At 44.3% G+C, this 19800-nt stretch overlaps 1 protein-coding gene across 4 annotated transcripts in view; it reads left to right on the top strand.

Annotated features, from left to right (window-relative positions):
• The window catches only part of LOC308066357 (uncharacterized protein), a 60457-nt gene that overhangs the window by 19237 nt on the left and 21420 nt on the right, over nucleotides 1-19800 (top strand). For 3 of the 4 annotated variants that reach the window (XM_080393536.1, XM_080393537.1, XM_080393535.1), the window contains 2 exons: nucleotides 6972-9390; nucleotides 10899-17147. The gene's annotated coding sequence lies outside the window, so the exon portion shown is untranslated. Of the gene's footprint in view, nucleotides 1-327; nucleotides 6818-6971; nucleotides 9391-10898; nucleotides 17148-19800 lie in introns of those variants that run through there. The other variant, XM_080393538.1, reaches the window with a different exon arrangement.

Raw genomic sequence — 19800 nt, 5'->3', positions numbered from 1 at the left:
CTCCTGAAGCATATGGAATGCTGTTTTGTGTAATATTGGATAACATACGTGCAAAGGGAAGTAATTCCCAGGCTGGGGTCTGCCCCCAGAGCGCATTGAATGGCTGCCAGGAGCAGTTACAGGGCTGTGACTCCTGCCTCTGCAGCTTCCCCAATGCTGTTGCGTTTCCCCGAGGAAGAACTGGCTGCCAGGCTCCAACAAGCAGAGATCTCTCTCCTTTCCCACAAGGCCTGTATGAGCTACTGGGGACAAAATATTGAAGAGACCAACATCTGTGGGAGAGCTGCAGGGGCAGCTTTTTGCATAGTATGTAACTGACTGGGTGAGAGTGCCATGCTGCAGGCAACCAGGACCCAAAGCCATGCCCTCCCCTAGCCTGCTGCATGTGAATGCTTTTGGCACTGCTAACAGGTGAGAACTTGCTTTCTCCTTTTCTCCCCTTCCTGTTTTCCTTCTTTCAGGGAACTCTGAGTGGCTGCTGATCAGTGTGTTTGTCAGGTGTTGCAAGCTGAGGCAGTGACAAGTGCCACCCAGAGTCACCAATGGTCTACACCAGGGTTTCTGCCTGCAGATGCTGCATTTCATCAGTCACAAACCAAAACATCTGATTAACAGGAGCTTTTCAGGTTTTTGTGTATCTTTCCTCAGTAAAGAGGTGATGTAGACTGGGTAGATGTTTGTAATTTGGTCACCTTCCTCCAAACCCTTCATCTTTGGAAGCTCAGACTTGAGCAGTCTGTTTCAGAAATCCTCTTTTTATTGCAGCAAAGTTTGTGGTGCTGTAGCACTGATATAAATTCAGTTCCTGAAAGATGCTTAGGAAATACTATCCTTCAGTGTTTGGGTGCACATTTAGTGTCAAGTCCTTTACACAGCTGGTACTCAACTGTCAAAATAAAATTGGTACCCCTGTTACTCTCCAATAACCTGATTTACCAGAGGGAGGTAGCTGCTACAGCAGCATGGGTAACTAAGACGAACTACTTCAGCTGCAGTGTTACTTTGCTGAAAAGAAAGTGATCTGGAATTTGGTGTGATGGCTCATCCATTGTAAGTATACCTTCAGGTTTTGGAGAGATTTATCTATGCCAAGCTTTCAGCCTTGTCTTTCATACTAGGAAGGCCATGCTGACAGGATTCTATTTGCCAAAAGCTTGTTTTTCTGTTTGAAATGGAAGGGTTTAAATATGCTCTCTTGGAGGAGGAAAAGGTGGTGTCTGACTTACCTAAAGTTTTCTTTAGCTGATAGCTAAAACCCAGACTTGGAAGTGAAGTGTATTTGTGAAGAAGGGTTTTAACGCTCAGCCCTATCAGCATATATCAATGAATTACAAGCCAGGAAATCTCTGCCTGCATCCTCCACCTCTCCTTTCAGCACTGTTGTGCACTACATATGGGTCTATCCTTTAAACAGAGGATACCAGGCTCTTTTCCACCTCTGTGCTGTATATTGCAGTCCACTTAAATATGGAAATACAAACATAGGCATGTTTGTGATGAAACAACTTGATGGCTATTGTCTAGCCAAGTGAACTCAGCAACCATCTGCTGCCAAAATGGCTGAAGAACCACAGCCTGCCCTTACACCAGGTCATTCAGGTGCAATAGTTTAATAAATCCAAAGTTACACACATGATCTTTTGACTTACCAAACACTAGTCTCTGTGTTGCTTAAAAGAAATGCATCTCTCTCCTATTCCTACCCCATGCTGTTTGTGGAAAGAAAACCTCATATTCTAGCACAATTCAGAAAACATCAGTCAATCTTTAAAAAAATAATAGTTCCCCTGAACTAGCAGCACTGCAAATTGCAGTGTTTTGTCAGGGTGCTGTTGCTGATGACTGACTTGTCGTGTTATAACTAACTTTAAAAAACTGCTCTGCCATTGTGACAGCAAATGTGTTGGGGTTTTAGCTCAAAGATGTGATTTCCCTGGAGTGTCTTCAGCTGTGCAAATACAGCAGCTTAGGGTTTGTAATTCAGTGCTGTATCCCAGACCAGGGAGGCTTCCTATTGTGAAAATGGGCACAGTATTAGGTGAATAATATATTCACTGAAACCACCTTCAAAGATGTGGGGGTAGGATGGGTCATCATGCCTGCCCTTGGTAGTAGGGAGCCTGGGAGAAGAAAACCTGTTCCTAGGTCTCCTGACATGCCAGTAACTACTTGTATCTGGAAAGAGGATGTACTGTCCAGTGAAGTGACAGCCTCATCCCTGGCATGGTCCTGCCCATGCCTTGGGAGACTGGCAGAGCTGCACACTGGCAGTCTTATACCTTAAATTTCCCTGGGAGAAGAGTATCAGGAGAGCTTCTGGTAAAGCTGAAGGACAGCAATTAATATTCATCTGATTATTTTCTCTTTACTGACCTAGAAACGGGCAGCCAAGTGCTAAGGGGCATAACTATTGACCTGGTAAGGAAGGTGTCACCATGTAAATAATTTGGACTTCCAGTGCATGGATCTGCTGTTTATGTTGTCCCTGGATATCTGCTGCATGGTCTCCTTTGGGAACATCTGTTTGATGCAGAGACATTTGGTAAAAGAGCGCCCTGATCCAGGGTGAGGTGCAGCACTTTGTACAGAGGAGTTTTCCCTCTCCATCTTTTTACAAGCAAGTCTGGCTCATTATAAATATACCCCCGCGGAGAAAGGGAACAGCAGAACCAAGAATTATTTGTACCTTTTGAAGAAAGAGGCACTGGGATACTGAAGGAGGTGGCATACACGGTGGGGGAAAGCAGAGTTGCATAATAAGAGTGTGATAAGTAATTCCCAAAAGCATGGACCCTAATGAGCTCTTTTCTTTAGTTCTAGACTTGTTTGAAGCAAGAGTAAATCATAAATTAGCCTACCCAGCGTTGCTTTTTGGGGAAATAGCTCTGCTCTTCAGGGCAGCGGCTTTACCACACTGCAAATATTACTTTGGATTCATCCCTTCAGAAACATCTTGTGCACAAATCCCACAGCACTGATGTTTTTCTGCTTAAAGAGGGCACAATAAGTGTATACTGCACCAGTTGTAACTCTCCTATGCTATTTGACTATAATGCCAACACAGGAGGAAGTTCTTCTGACTACCAACTCTTCCACCAGCCCAAGCTGCAGTTCAAGATAACCTGGCTTTCTCATTCTATGTGCTCCGGGGTTTGGATGTGAAGGTCTGGAGGGAGAGGGAGGGTTCCTACCTTGAACTAGCTGGATGTGCTTGAATGCTGTGTGCAAGTTTTTTATGACAGAAGAAATGGGACTATGAAATCCCAAAGAGCCTTCTCATTAAAATTTCTCAAGTAGCCAGGAACACAGCACATCCTCACACTGCTAGAAATGTCATTCTATTAGCAGTTACTGCACGAAGTTGATTGTCCTATCAAAGAGGCATGTTCTGCTTAATTGCAATGGAGATGTTATCCTGGTTTGCTGTTCTCACTCTGGATTTTTTTCCTTTTTGCTTAAAAGTCGTTTAGCAAGAAACAAGCTGTTGATTTTACAAGCAAGGGTTTTTTTAATTTTAGCAAGTGCTGGATTAAGATGAGTGGCATGAAGTTTTGGTTGGTATTTTTTTAAGGAAAAAAAATACAAACAAAAATCAACATTTACATTACTTTTTTCCCAGAATAGCTCAGGCTTAATGTTGGGGCTCATTTCTTCCTTTTAATGCTCTAAGTAGCCTGTTGCGTTTGTAATATGGGCTGAAAGGCCTCCAAGAAGAATCCGTAACATTTGACATTAAAACTGACAAATTCAAAAGCAGATCAGTATATCCTTGAAGCAAGATAGCCTGAACTAGCTGAAAGCTGCGTTTTAGTGTCTACATTTCCTTGCAAGAGTCAGTTGTTTGTGTGTGTGTGTTTGCTTTGGATACAGAATGAATGCACCCACACACAAATAAGGATCAGTTGCTATTTTTCTTCTCAAGATACGCACAGGATTTGATCTATGTTTGCTGTACTCTCTATTCTCCCTTTGTTTAGTGATGTTTATATAATTGCTGCTTTTCTGATTAAAGTGCATGAGTACAGGCTGAAAGTTTGACACAAGACAGCCAACACTACTTAATTGCCTGTAGCTCAGCTCTAGCTGTGGCACATCTCTTTGAATGCAGCTGACTTGTGAGAAAGTCTGGGAGAGAAACGATGCCCTTTTTATTTATGCTTTTTCTCCAGCGAAATTGCTCTGTGAATTTTTATTGCCTAATGGTTTCTCTGACCCTTTTAAAACTGTTTTAGTTCTTCACCAAGAGACTATTTTATATAAGACTTGGGCCAGTAAACCATTTCTGTGATCTGGGAAGTGATATCCTTCCTTCACAGAGCAATCCATTTTGAAATTAGCTGGGCCTGCCTGCTCCAGAACTCACAGTTGCTTGGATGCTAGTCCTGAATGGACCTATTAAATGCCATATTTCTGTTAAAAAAGCAGCAAAAATCTATTGCTGACTAGCAGGTCCTGAAATTCATGCATATCAAGGGTAGCATAAATAGTTTCAGTATGTGATTTTTTGAGAGAATAGTGGTCTCTGGCTCAGTAAATACTAACTTCTATCCACTCTATTGAAAAAGGTGATTATATAAGGTGGAAATCACCCGGGGCTTTAGCAGAACCGGGAGGAACTGGCTTCTCTTCTGTTCAAAATATCTTTTAAAATTGACAACACTTAGTGATATGGTTATTACTTGACTTGTCCTGTACTAAGCTATGTCCAGCCTTGTTGTCCTTCTCTCATGTGGTTCCAAAGCATGGTCTGAAGCTCCAGGTCCTTTCTCTCCCTTGTCTAAGACATCTCAGAAATGTTATCAACCTATATCACCCCCACTGTTGTTCAGGGGAAGTGAATTTCCTTCTGGAAATCTACGTGTCTGCTCACTATGGCAAATTGTAGTGTCAGGCTCTTGGCAAGTGATGTGCTGCTTTCCACTGCTTTCAGATATATGTTTCCAGCACGAACCCAAAACTATATTTAACTTGCATTTGTATATGAGATTTAGTACTTAGAGAGGAACACCACAAGGTATGGTGAATAATCCCAAAGAAAAGGCACGAAGAGTGTGTGCTGTAGGCAGAGAATGGGGACTCATGTGTAAGCCTGACAGCAGGAGCATACCATGCTCTAAAATCATTATGGTCTCCATGTTCACATTTGCAAGCAAAAAAGTAGGTTCCAGAAGGGGAGGGCACAGAAGTTCTATTTGGGAGTGAGAGGTCTTTAAGCCCCCTCAGTAGGTTGGAGAGCAGAACTAGGTCCTGTAGACTTACAGTTGGTCATCAGAGAAGACAGTCAATGGTAGGTGTCCTAGGGTCCCTAACCACTGCTGTTTCCTCCTTTCTTGCCCTGATCGTGGAGGGGAATCCTACTTAATGGCAACTGTGGATTGTGCTCAAACTGTGTTTCAGATCTTTGTGATACAGAGCTACCCTAAACGCCAATGTCAGTGCTTGGCCCCAATCCTTATGGGAGAACTAGGTTTCTGCTGTCATGTGTCCTGTGGACACATTCCCCGTTGTATGTGATGGCACCACTCACAAACACTGCTTCCTGAGGAACTGGAAGTGGTCAGGAAACTGGTGCCAGGACCTTTCCTTTGTTGGCGGTCTACTGTTGGCATTGCACGAGGTGGAAAAGGAGCTTATGCTGCTGTGAGCGCAGCTCTGCCTGGGATATCTGGTAATGAAGCCAGTTGGGATGGAGCTATTCAGGAAATTGCCCCCATTGAAGGGTTTTAATTTGTGTTGAATTCCTCTAATATTTGTCCCTCTCCTCTCCCAGCAGTCTCTCAGGGAAACACTGTTCCTGTGAAAAGCCAGAGGAGCACTTTACCACTCCTTTCTCTAGCTCAGTATGTATTTTTCCACCAAAGCCAAGCCACTAAGTTTAGCAAAAGCATGTGCTGTAGCCTACACCTCCCTTGTAGGTCCCTGGGAGATCTACTCAGGGGTGACCAGGCTGGAGATACCAGTGCCGTCCAGTACTGTTCAGGGGTCTAGGGGCTGCTGGTGCCTTGTTCAGCTGTTGGAGCCTTTCAGAGTGGTGGGGCAGAAGAGAGGATGCACCCACCTGGCTTGCAAGAGCTAATGTCTTAACAAATGCAACAGGCTCAGTTATACCAGGTATTTCTCGGAGTAGAAAACTGATTTAGCTGCTTGAGGGATTTTCTTGTCTGCTTCTGTTTTATTAAGCTCATTTTTCTTTTCTCCTGGCCTGTGACAACAGAAATAGTCTTCATGGGAGAGAGAAGATGAGTGTGTGCGTGCACATAGCAAGGAGCTGGGGAATAGCTGCTGGGCTGCTTGTTGTGTGAAGGATGCTGTACAGTTTAGGTTCAGTGCAGACCACCCTTGTCCTGTGGTTGCCACACAAGGCTGCACAAAAGCCCTTTATTTTTTCTTTTTTCCCCCTCAGCTCTTCCATCCTGCTTTGACTAAAGGCAAGTGAGCTGCAGGTTTCCTTAAAGCTGAGGCTTTTATTTCCCAGAGTTACAAGCAATAGCGAAAGGCTCCTTACGGGTGGATGTCACGTTGCTAATGTACATGACAGGCTGCACACTGCAATGTGTCTGTACCTCTGCGGTACAGAGGGAAGCCCTGCCAGTTCTTGCTGCCCTCTACCTGCTCTTGCTGCTGTTTCCAGCTGATGAAGTCTGCTCCTTGCTTCTAGGTGCTGCTGGGTGTTGAGAGAATCTGCAGCACGGGAAGGAAAAATGTGTCTTTACGGTCTGTGGCACAGCGTGCTGCATGGTTAGATGTCTGCTGTCCCTCTTTAGAGCAGCTTCGCTCCCAAACAGTGCCAGGTGACAACGTGCTTGTCATTGCAATGGTGTGTACACTTTGCTCTTCCTGCTGGATTTGGGTGGTCGCAGCTGCTCGGTGCATTCGGTCACAGTCCTGATTTTAAAAATGCATGCACTTCAGTGTACTGAGAAATTACACTGAGAAATGTTCTAGCTCATGTCACTGATGTTTATCTTCAGGCTTCCTGTAGGTACTTCCTCACTCTCCTCCTCTGCTGCCACCACATGGACATGTCCCTGTATTCATTTAAGGTTTGTATTAATCTTTGAGAATATGCTCTAGCCTTGATCGTATTGCAGTTTTTAAACTGTATAAACATGTTTCTTCATTTGCTGTCAAATTCAGCTGGGAGGTAATTGACACCTTAAAATAACAAAACAAGGAGAGAAAATCTCCATCATGCTTTTCTGTCCCATTGTTCTATTGAAAGCCTTCCAAAGGGTATGCATTTTTCACACTCTAGAAAAGGTTATGTAGAGTAATTGAGTGTGCATAGCAAGTAACAGATCTCAGAAGTTTCACAGACATCTCAATCAAAAGCCAGGCTCAAGCCTGAGCAAAAATTTTTCCAAAGGGCTGTTTATGAGGCAATTATATGCAGAAGAATCTGTGTCACTGAGGATTGATTGACTGGCTTTTACGTGCCATACATTCAGCTCTGAAAATTTCACTTGGGACTTGACATCACTTATGCACTCCTGGAAATACTATTTTGAGTGCAGAACTCTATTAAAACTGCCAACATGGAGTTCTGGAGAAAAAGAGAGACTAATGAAGATGTCTGGAGCAGCTCATACAGTTTAATGACGGAACAGCATTGGTGCAACAGTGCAGCCTGGATCCTGTTCGCTTTGGGGCTTATTCAGGCCAGAGCCAAGTGGATAACTGTATTGGAATTTGGACACGGACAAGGATGATCAAATTTTAGATTAAACTATAACTTATTTTCCTATATTTCTTCATCCATAACCTTCAGCATCAAATTAATAGTTCGTTATCTGCTGCTATATAGAAAAGCAGCATATAAATACAACTCTGATAGAAGCGGTAGCATCATGATGGGGCAGGTTCTGAACCTTAAATTTTGTGAGGTTGACTTGTTTCAGTATTAGACATGAGCAGAACACTCAGCAAGTCCTTACTTTCCCTAGTGATAGGGTATCAGAAGGGAAAAGAACAGTACTCTTTCCCTCAGCAATGAAATGTTGAAAAGCAATATGTGGATTGGGGTGGGGGGCTGATCTTCTCTCCTGTCCCCTTTCAGTGCAGGATGCAGTCCAGAGGTAGCTGCTGGAAGTAAACATCTAGGAGCGCTTTCTCCTTGCTTTGTATTACAGAACAGCCTTGTGACCGGCTGGAGCAGTCTCATTTGATCACTTTACAGTCCTGCTAGGGGAAAGAAGTTTAAATGAGATGCAGACTTTAAATGCATCGAATGCAATTCTAGGTGTATGGAAAGCTGTGCTGAGTCCACCTGTCCACAGTGGTATGTCAGCTGTCAGGGCAGATCACAGCCAAATTCAGTCCTTTATATTAGCCACATAGCAGGATGTTCAGTGTGGTTACAGTATCTAAAATAATAACTAAATCTCATGTGGTTTTATCCATTACAGTAGGTCTGACAGAGCAAAGTTTGGCCTCGGGGCTGTGAAGTCCAGGTGACAATATGAAAGAGATTTGCTATTCAGTCTTGGAGAATCAAGAATGACTCTTTCCATTTTCTCTCTCTTTCCTCCCTCTACTGGCCGACAAAATAAAATCATAAAGCACTCCGAGTTCTTTTGTGTTTCAGAGACATCCTACCCTAGAATTCAGCAAAACTTCCAGCTCTGACTTACGTTGAAGGTAAAATTAAGATGAGCAAAAACAGGTGCATCAAAGACCTACCCGAGGTTTCCCTGCTGTTCTGGGGCTAACCTTGGTTTCAGCCCTGAGCTAGCATCTGTCACAGGAATGCTCTAAAAAGACCTGTGTCTATGACTGCCTTGGAAAATGCCTTGAGAGTGAGCCTGGTGCATCTGGCTGACCGTTATCACCCCAGAACTGCAGAATGTGAAACACACCTGTGTGAAGGCACCTCTGGAGGTCTCCAGTCCAACCTCTACCCAGAGCAGGGTCACCTCGAGCAGGTTGCCAAGGGCTGGCATCTAGTCAGGTTTTGAATATCTCCAAGGATGGAGACTCCCCAACTCTGGGCAGCCTGTTCCAGTGTCTGACCATTCTCATGGTAAAAATGCTTTTTCTTATGTTTAATTGGGATTTCCTGTGTTTCAGTTAGTGCCCGTTGCTTCTCATCCTTCCAGCAGGCACCACTGAGAATTGCCTGGCTCTGTCTTCTTTACTGCCTCCTATCAATTATTTATCCACATGAATAAGATGCCGCTGAGTCTTCTCTTCTCCAGGTTGTATCAATGCATGGAGTTGTTCCTCCCCAGGTGCAAGATGCTGAATTTCCCCTTGTTGAACTTCACGAGGTTCCTGCCAGCCCATTTCTCCAGCCTTTTGAGGTCCCCCTAGATAGCAGCGTGATCCTCTGGCAAAGCAACCACTCCTCTTGGCTTTGGATCATCTGAGGGTGCACTCTGCCTCCTCGTCCAGGTCAGTAATGGAGATGTTAAAAACTATTGCTCCCACTGTGAACCCCTGGGGTCTGCTGCTAGGAACTGGCCTCCATCCGGAGGGTAAAAATTAAAACCACATCTCTTCTAGCAGCTGTGCATTGTCCCATGTAGTGAACAGATCAAGGACAAGAAAACGAATTTGCTGTTGGAAGCCATGCTGCTTCCCCTCGGAGAGGAAAATCTGGCCAAAGAATAAAGCTTCTAACCCAGCTGATGTGGGAGATCATGACGAATTCTTTTGCTAGCTGCTTTCCTTAGATCTTGAGATCTCACTATGCAACTCATTAGTAACCTTGATTGGAAACATACCTCAGTCTTTACTAGACGTGTCCACCTCTGCAGTCTGTATCATACCTGTTCCCTTGACTAGGAGAGTCACTATTCATGGGAATACAACCTGCGTCATTCTATTCCTTCTAGAAGATTTTGAGGATGCTAACAGGAATCCTTGCAAATATCCACTATTGGTGCTAAATGCTTTTACACCCCAGAGTTTTGCACTTTTCCTTCTGTATTGCCTACAAGTTTATATTTTCTGAAAAGCAAGCTCTGAGTATAAAATAAGATGATATAGCAACAAACACTTTTTGAAGTCTGCTCCTGCTCAAAGAATGCTGTCCAGCTGCATTAAGAGAAATATGACCTTCTTAAAGCTGCTCACCCCCTGACAGAAGAAAGCTATATTCTGTTCTGCCTTAGACAATTTAGTAGCAGCCATTTCAAAAACAGCCTTCGGCACCTTAAAAGAAAACATGCTTTTGACAAGGCTGCTAAAAAAAAAGACCCTCATAAAAAGCACGAGTAATAAAAAGTATTCTCTTAAAACAGCTGGTGAAATAATGGGAGGTATACTGGACTGAGGTTAAATTTTGCTGTCTTTCTGATTACTGGCACCTCAATGCATAGTTTTTTCTCTCTCTCCTGGTCTGTGTGGAAGTTATTAGGAACAGATCTGCTTTCAGTTTAGTATACTCTTTAGACAGACAGTGAGAAAAGCCATCTTTAACCATCTCTTTCACCCTCAGGAGAGCTCTTTGTCTTTCTTTCTAGCTTCTTCTAAGGTTTTCGTCTCTGGCACACTAGATGTTTCACAGCTTTTCTTCTGAGAGGCTTACAAGTATTCTGTGTATTGTGGTAAGATGCATTTCTTCAGACTTCTTGAAATCTTCCGCATAGCAGATTCACCCCACTGTTGAAAACTGTTTTGAAGACATAACCTACAATACCTTTGGCAATGTTTTATGGGGCTATTTTAATACAGCACTTGCTTAGTAGTCTCTACCTCTTGTTCTTCCCAAACTGCAGTTTTTCAAAGCACAACAGCCCTGTCCTCATAGATCACAGACAATATCATATACTAAGGAGAAATATCCCATGCAGGCTACAAGATTGCTTAGGATCTTCACTATCTTCATGATCTTCGCTATCACAATACTTGCTGGTCTGAGGTGGTTGGTTGGTTGGTTGTTTTTTTTAATTCTGCAGATGTTTGTGGGGACAGAGTTCAATCATCATCTTGCCAAAATAAAAATTAAATATCTTGGTTCTGATCTGAAATTACTGCAGTGAACTGGTGCCAGTAGGATGTCTACTAACAAGAATATAATATGGATAGTCATAAGCAGTGGTAACAAATTCTTTGACTTTTTTTGTCCTGGATAAGTATGCAATGTGACACCACTGCAGAGGGCCCCTCAAATGCTGGTATTCTGCAGTGCCTGTTTATGGTTTCAAAAAGTTGAATCCTTTGGAAACATCTGCATAAAAAGGGATATAAAAGATTTTGTGCTGCAGTGGTGTCCATTGGATGATACACGGATGAAAAATGCCCAAGTGCTATCCAAAGCTTTCAGGTTAGTTTCTCTCCAAGCACATCATCTGTCAGATGATGAGCTCTGAAGTTATGGGCTGCCACGTTAAACGTTGCAGAAGTAATCCCTGGAAGACTAAACAAAAGACACAACTATTTCTTACCCATATAAGAGATTCCAAAAAACTGTGTTTTCCAGTCATAGGGCTGGTGTGTTTCCAATACACTTGCTTCCCGAGAGATCCAAGGGTGTAACTAACTGCACTGGAAAAGCAGATTTGGCATTTTGTTGGAATACCTAGGTGCTGACTTTGCTGGGAAAAGTGATGGAAACCTCCCTGTTACATGTTTGTTCTGGAAAGCATCACATCCGAGTGTTGCAGACATGGGAAATACCCTCCCACGTATGGGATTTAGGAAGTTGTTCCAATCAACTCAGCAATAACCACTGCCTCCTCCCCTTTCTGTTTCTAGAGGTACAGCTCTCTCAGGCCAGCGAACATGCTGTTTGGCATGAGTGCTCTGTGCTTCTTCAGTGTAAAAATAACCACGAATCACCCCACCTTTGTAGTCTTTTGATAAGTGATTCTCTGTGACAGGTTCATGCTTTCAGTCACCGTGAAAATGTCATCAGTGAACAACTGTCCATAAACTAACTTACTTGATGGTTCCTTTGGATTTAGATACTTTCAGATGGTCTCTTTTCTTAAGAAGACAGAGTACCTTTTTTTTTTAAAACAAAACAACTTTCCATAAATAGTTTCCCAAGCCTTCTGGAAGTATGCGGTAGTTGTACCCTCAAGGTTGCTGTACACATTTCTGTCAGAGCTGCAGTTAGCTCTGGTATGTAAACATTGCTAAATATCCATGCAGCAAGAAGTATTGTGGGTTGTGAAATACCTCTGCATCCTAGATTTTAAAGCACTGTTACGTTGCTTTACAGTGTCAAGTTTGACTTTATCATGGGTAGCAAAGGGGTGAATGAGATGGTTGGGCATCTTGTTTGGAGACTCGTTTGCAATTTTTTTAATCCTAATGGAACTGTAAATGAGACACGCAAAAATGGAACCTGCCTAAGTAGTGGCAACGCAGTGCATCTTGTCATTTAGCTAAAGACTCAGCTCAGGCATATTTAGACAGAGCTGCTACCACTGCTGTGATGGTCTGAGGACTGGCCAACCCAGTCTGCTTATGTACATCCACATTTGAAACAGTAATTCTGTTTCTCTTCAAATTTATTTGTGCCATCTAGGGACAAAGCTGTGAAAGCCCTGCTCCTGCCTGTCATTTTTCAAGACCTTAGTTTGTTTTTAGTTTCTTGCAAAAGAGCACTTGCCCTTCCAGCAATATCAGGTTTGTAATATGTTTTCTTTAGCAGTGACGCTTAACCTTTCTCAGAACCACTGCTATTATAAATACATGGTGCTTTTCAAATATGCGGTAAAAATCACCCTATAAAACATGATTTATTAACCACGTGTGGAGGCCAAATATTTTACAATAGTATTTTGCTCCCTAGTTATCCAGAACTCTTCTCATCTGAGCAAGAACAGCACTCAGCTGCATACAACACACTCTGGGGCATGACGGTCAACGCTTGGCTCTCAGCAACCCAGAGGTCAAAAATCTGCCAGGCAGTGGAATGGAAACCTAGGTCCTTCTAAGAAATCAAGACTGTTCCCTTTAAGGTACAAAAGAAGAGTGCCAGCTACTGGATGGCATCTGTGTAACCTGATGTTGGTAGGGGGGGATGTGAATGGGGACAGGTGTGACCTGCAAACAGGATGGGGTGGCTTGGTTGTGCATCAGGTGTTGTGCACACATCTGGAGGGCCTTATGGCTTTGCTGGGAAAAAGCGTGATGTCCTCAGCAGAACATGGCGCTGGGCACTGGGAATCTTGTATGGTCCACCAGACCCTGCCTACATGAGAACTTCTTAGAGAGAAGGAAGCACATTCAATGCAGAGTGGGTTTAAGTCTGGTTTCCAAAGGAAACAAAGCTTTTCCAAGCACAACATTTTTGTTTGTCCACATTTGCTGCTGCTTTACCAGCTACTCCGTCATCATTTGTCCACTCGTTTACTCATTTAACCAGATTTGACTGGGGGAGGGTGGTACAGAGGGTATGAAGTCGTAGGTTTTGGTGGCTGTGTCACTGGGTGATATAATGATTGTACTTCTGCAATGCAAATGAGATCCACCACTGAGGGAAAGGCTTACGTTTTGCTGCTAGCCATTAGCTACTGATACATAAGCTGTACAGCCCAGCTCAAACCACCCCCAGCAGATGTGGTTTCTAGCCCAAAAAGGAAGGAAGGAAAGGCTAGAAGAATAGCAGGAAAGAGGAGGGAGCAAAGGGTGCTGTGAGGGATGTTTAGAGGATAGGACAGGGTTAGAAGGACCATATGGGAAAAGAAAGGAATGGGAATGATGTGACCAAAGGGGAAAACCCAGTTTCATTAATTGTGCTTTCACAGGTGCTTGCTGTTTGTGTCAGTGGCCCTCGGGGTGCCATTTCAGCTGACAGAAGTTCCTATGTTTCCAAAAGAAAGGAAAAGGATCAGATAATTTAGATTTATTTTCTATTTATCCTGAGACACGTTCTGGCATCTGCAAATCTAGGTTTTGCTTTAAGCTGCCTTTTCTGCCCTCATTTTCCTTTTATGAAGGTCTGCAAAGTGACAGAGACCCTTCACTTGCTGTCAGTCATTTCCAGGGAACTAACTTTCTGCTTCCTTGCTCTGTAAAGTCACTATTTTGTGTGTCCATTTTTTGGCATGTGTGCTACCTTCTGTCATTTTCTACCAGGCTTGTTTTGTATGTGTGTTTCTTTTTTTCTGTCTCTCTTCTCCTTTTCTATGTTCTGTTGTTCCTTCATTTCACACATCTTTTTTCTGCCTCTTGTCTTCCTGTCATCTGCCTCTTCCATTTCAAAATGCCTCTCTTCTACCCGCTAGAAGAACAAGTTCAACTAGATCAGGTTGCCAAACTGGCTTTTGAATTTCTCTAAGGATGGAGAGTCTCCATCATCTCTGGGCAACCTTCTCCAGTATCTGACCACCCTCGTGGTGGTATTTTTCTTCATTACATCTAAGCAGAACTTCCCACATCACAACTTGTCCATTGCCTCTCATCCTGTCACCATGCACCTCCAAGAGCCTGGCTCTGTCTTTTCCGTATCCTCCAACCAGGTAGCTGCAACCAGCACTGAAGTCACCCCTGAGCCTTTTTTCCTCCAGTCTGCAGAGACGTGGCTTTCTCAGCCACCCCTCATGCCACAGGGGCTCCAGCCCCCTGACCATCTTGGTGGCCCTGCATTAGACTTGCTAGGTATGGCTATGTTTCTCCTGGAATGGGAAGACCAAAACTGGACGTGGTACCCAGAGGTGGCCTCACAGGCATTGTATAGAGGGGAAGGATCACACCCACTGGCAAGGCTCTTCCGAACACAGCCCAGGAGTCTGTTGGCCACCTTTGCTGCAAGGATGCGCTGCTGGCTCATGGCCAGTTTGTTCACCAGATCCCCAGGGCCTGTCCTACAGAGCTCCTTCCCAGCCCATCAGCCCCAGGCTATGCTGGTGCATGGGGTCACCTCTGCCCAGGTGCAGGACCTTCGTTTGCTTTTGTTGAACTTCATGTGGTTCCTGATGGCCCGTTTCTCCAGCCTGAGCATGCCCCTCTGAGTGGCAGCCCTGCCCTCCTGCAGGGACTGTGCTACCACTATTACCAGCTCGATTTTGGACCAGGTCATCTTACTCCTTCCAGCACGGTGGCCCAGATGATTTTCTATTCAACCTACATTCTGCTTATTGAGTCCGTATCTCACCAGTTTTGCTGGAAGGACCTTGTTGAAAGCTCTGCTACAGTTAAGGAAACAGCATCAACCACACTACATCCACAGAAGCCAGTCACTGCATCACAGGCAGCAATCATAGACATGGTCAGGCTTTGGTAAGTCCAAGGTCTAATCACCTTATTATTCATGTGCTGGGATTTGCTTATCAGCCTTCCCAGGGATGGAGGTTGTCTGACTGAACTGTCTGTCCCTGGATCATCCATCATCCTTCCTGCTCTTCTTGATGATGAGTATGACGCTTGTCTTTTTCCAGTCACCAGGAACCTCCCAATCTCCAAGATATTTGATGGTGATGGAGTGGTCTCATAAAAATATTGGCCACTTCCCTCCTCATCCTGGGAAGCTGATCTTCCTTTTCTCATCTTTTACCCATTTTCTGCCTCCATTTTTTGTTTTCCTATCTAAAATACCTGGGTTTTCTCCTGGTTTTTTCCTCCTGCATCTACAAAATTTCACAGTTTCCCTCTTTAATTTCTCATTTATCTCTCTCTCTCTCTGTCTGGGTTGTCTTCTCTTTTCTGTGTCTTTTCCTCAGGTGAATGATGACATCCAGCCATTCAAAAAAGAACTCCTACAGAGAAGTCAGATTTAAAGTTTTCATACAGGATTTTTCCTCACACTGGGCACTACTACACTCGAATAGTTGTTCTTCTTAAATATTACCTCTTTTTCTCTCCAAGGAGCCATAACATGAAAAGATGTTTAAACAAACAGGCACCCACCTGAGCACCACTAACTTGGGCTTATCTCCCCGATCATACTTCTTTTTTAATGAAAACCTGCTGGCTGCCTCAAAAGATGTTTTCTAAACAAGAACAGAACAGCCCCTTAGAGAGGTGACCTCTACAGTTTTATACACATAAACTTATGACTGCATCATACTTCTAAGAAAAGTTTTTCTTATGTTTTTCTCTTCTGCAAAGCACCCTTTCCACAGATTAGTTTTAAGCTTTCATTACAAAAATGAAAAAATCTATAAAACAAGTAATAAAATGAAATTATCCTGATTTAGTAATGTTAAGGGGCATAGTCAAGCTATGTGGAATCTGATCTTGAAAGTCTAGCCATGGTGTAACCACTTAAGAAGATCACATAACAGGTGAATCAGGAAAAAAAAAAAAAAGTGAAATGAGGTGTGTGTTTAAAAGATTTGGGAAACACCATCATAGGGAGACATCAGATCACCCAGCTGGAGACTCTCACATTGCCCCTGCTTTGAATGGGTAACAGGATTTTTTCTTAAGACTGGCTGCTTTCAGGGTAAGATTTGGGGTTCCACATGCACCCACAGTATTCTTGTAGCATCACACACACACACCCATACTAATGCACTGCACCATCTAAGGACACTTTTGAATTTCCGCTCCCTCACCCAAATGGGAGAAATCAGAGTCCCAAAAGGAGCTCTCAGGTTTTAGAGGCTCTCAGGCTGGCCTAGTTGTGGGTAAGGTGCTTAGATGGAAAGTCAGCATTAAATATTTTCTCATCTTCAAACCAGTTCATCTCTTCATTGTCTCAGGAGGAAGACAGCTTTATGCCTAGCCAGGAAAAAGAACTGGGGATATCAAGTATCTGCACTTTTAAACGTTATCAGCCATTTCCTCTAATTTGTTGCATTAAATTGCTGATGGAGGAAAAGAACAGGATTTACCTGCATAAACGTAAAGACTATTTCTGCTACTAACTTTTTTTTCAGACCTCTGAAGATTTTGCTTTCTTCCTTCTCTCTTTTCCCCATCCCCAAATCTCCCTTATTTCTCTCTGCATTGGCTTTGGCGTTGACTGCCTCTTTCATCTTTCATTACAACAGTGTTTTTTTTCCCCTCACCTGCTGGTTACTTCTTTTAAATTCCCTATTGCAGAGAAGAAAGTGGTTTTCATTTGGAAGGAACTCCAGCACTGAGACATCCAGAAGCTCCTAATCATTAGGATCTGCAACTCAGGTTTTTAGGTTTTTCTCCTGCTTCATCTAAAGACTTGTGCTCTCCAAAAAAAGCACTGCTCCTATATGGGAATGCAACTTGCTCAAATGTCATCCAACACCACGCTGCACACTGAGGGTCCATAGGTAAGTTAGAGGCTGCCTTAGAGTATATCTACTGCATTGTACTGAGAGTGCCTTAAATATGAAAGGTAAGAGTTGAGACCAATTATGTTTGTGAAGTGTTGCCTTGGGTGTGAATTAGTCCTTAATAATGTTTCTATCATTTTTGGGAGGATAAATTCAACTTTTATTGTTGACTCAAAAATCTGCCCACTTTGTGGGAGCGTGGGGCACCCACAGCCCCCTCCTCTCATGGTGCCTCCAGGCAGTGAATAACAGAGCAGCTTCTCTGCAATGCAGTGATGGTTGCATGTGCAGGAGGTACTGCTGCAGATGGGTGCGTTATGGTCCCTTCTCCTCCTCATGGACTCAGAAGAGAAGAAAGAATAATGATACTGAACTGCAGAGCTCCTCTGAAGATACCACATATGCTCTTCTGCAGGGTGTACTTCCTTACTACAGGTCTCTTGGCCTGCTTTCCCTCACCATTATGGTCTGTGAGCTGTTGTGGTAGCCTTTGCTTGAGGAGACCACCCCAGTTCCAATTCCTCAGACTCCCTCACTTCTGCAGGTATTTCACAGAAAGGTCAGGGTTGGAAGGCACCTCTGGAGATCACCTAGTCCAACCCCCTGCTAAAGCAGGCTCACCCAGAGCAGGCTGCACAGAGTCGCGTCCAGGTGGGTTTTGAATGTCTCCAGAGAAGGAGACCCCGCAGCCTGTTCCAGTGCTCCGTCACCCCCAAAGTAAAGAAGTTCTTCCTCACATTCAGACGGAACTTCCTGTGTGGTGCTTCGTGCCCAAGCTATTTGTAGCCTCTCCCCTTTTGGTTTCTGTGAGCTGTGACTCCCTGAGGGCTCCCAAGGTCCACGTGCTCAGCAGTGCTTTACTGTGCCGCAGAGTCCCCCAGCTGTCACCGCTGCAGAGCAGCTCCTCCTCACACAGCCTTCCACAGCCCTGAGTGCCCTCACAGCTAGGTGGGTGCAGGCACTGCAGAGAGAGGCGAGGGAACGGGGGAGCGATTGACACCCTAACACAGGCGGGAATCGCTCTACAACAGCCCACCCTTCCCTGGGCTTCAGCAGTAGCCACAGGCACACCCCCCCTGCAGAAGGCATGTGCGGCACTGTGGGCACGCGCATCTCCGTGCTGACTCCTCACCCACGGCTCGTGCTTTGCTCATCTCTCTGTGTGGAGGTCTTCACGTCAGGTGTTGCTGCTAGAGGGGTTGGACTCAAGACCTTTCGTAGAACGTATCTCCTAGGAGAGAACATGGCTCTACAATGTCACCGCATGGCAGGCTTAATATTGCTCCCTCCTTTCAGAGTAAAACCCTCTTCTATTCTGCAGTGTATGTACGCATCCTCTCCTCCCTCCTCAGACCCCATTCTTTTTCACCTGTCCTCCAGGTGACCCGTATCACTTTGGGGATGCAGGGGCACTAGGGTGGGTCCTGCCACCTGCAGTCACAGGGCAAAGGCACCCGTGTACCCGGAGAGATCCAGTCTGCCGTATTGCTGTAGCAGAGCACAGAGGGTGGTCAGCAAGCTGATGGGAGATGACTGTGGATCAGGAGCTTAACTAAGGACGCGCAGCAGTAAAGGACATTGTTCTTCCACTGCTCTCTTTCTGTGGCATAAGTGCCAGCCACCAGAAAGCTCTGTGTAGCTCTTTTTCAGTGCAATGCAAAGACAGGGTGTAGGTGTAAGTGTGTTTTGAGCATAGTAAGGTATTGCTATACAGCATGGCACTGCACGGCTAACTGGGTATAGAGCCGCTGCTAGCACTGGAGGAGCACCTGGGGATGTGCTTGTCATGTTGGTGGTGGATGCAGGCTTAGGATGCTTGAAACATAAAGCTGAACTCCAGCGTTGTTTGGGATTCCTGTACAGACATAGTAGCTGTGAACTAAATTGTGGATGGTTACTGCATGCCTTGGCCAGGATCACAGAAGACCTGAATGAGTGTGCGCTTCTCTGTTTAAGACCAGGATTAATACAGTGCAGACCCTAATTTGGATTCCAGGAGTGAAGGTCAAGAATCTATCCTTGCACAGCCAGGAGGGCTAATTGAGGCAAAAGTGAAACTGATTTGGGTTTAAAAGGGCTGTAAGGGAAGATAGGAGTAAATATGAAGAAAAATAATCTAAAATTTATTAGAAAGGAACCATTACCCAGCAGGCAGTAAACCACTAACATAGGCCATTGAATAACCATGAAAAGAAAATGAGAATGCTATGGTATATACAAACAAGAATCAGAACATTGCACTCCTGCAATGGTATTTTTTGCTTCGGTCCATGTGTCACTCTTTTGCGATCTAGGATTAGAAGCTGCTGTGAAAGACTAGAGATGTGCCCCATAACTTGGAAAAAACTCTGGATCAGGATCAATAACTATCAGAGGGATTTATACCAAAGTTCACCCTAGAAACACAGCACTGGGGACATATTTTGGGAGTGGAGTGCAAGCAGTACTTGTGTGGCAAATTACGTCACAGATACCAAACTGAAGGAAAAAAGATGGATTTTGTACTTGATGCTGGCATGGAAAAGCAAAATCTGGCGGTATACTTGCAATACCTGGAACATACGTGGCGGCAGTGGTTTTAATTACATAGATGGGGTTTACCGAATATATCAGTTTGGAGACTGTAGAGACGTTCCCAAGGAATGGCTGT

This window comes from Falco punctatus (assembly GCF_963210335.1).
Source record: "Falco punctatus genome assembly, chromosome: 6".
NCBI classification, from domain to species: domain Eukaryota; kingdom Metazoa; phylum Chordata; class Aves; order Falconiformes; family Falconidae; genus Falco; species Falco punctatus.
This window is presented reverse-complemented; position numbering and strand designations above follow the sequence as displayed.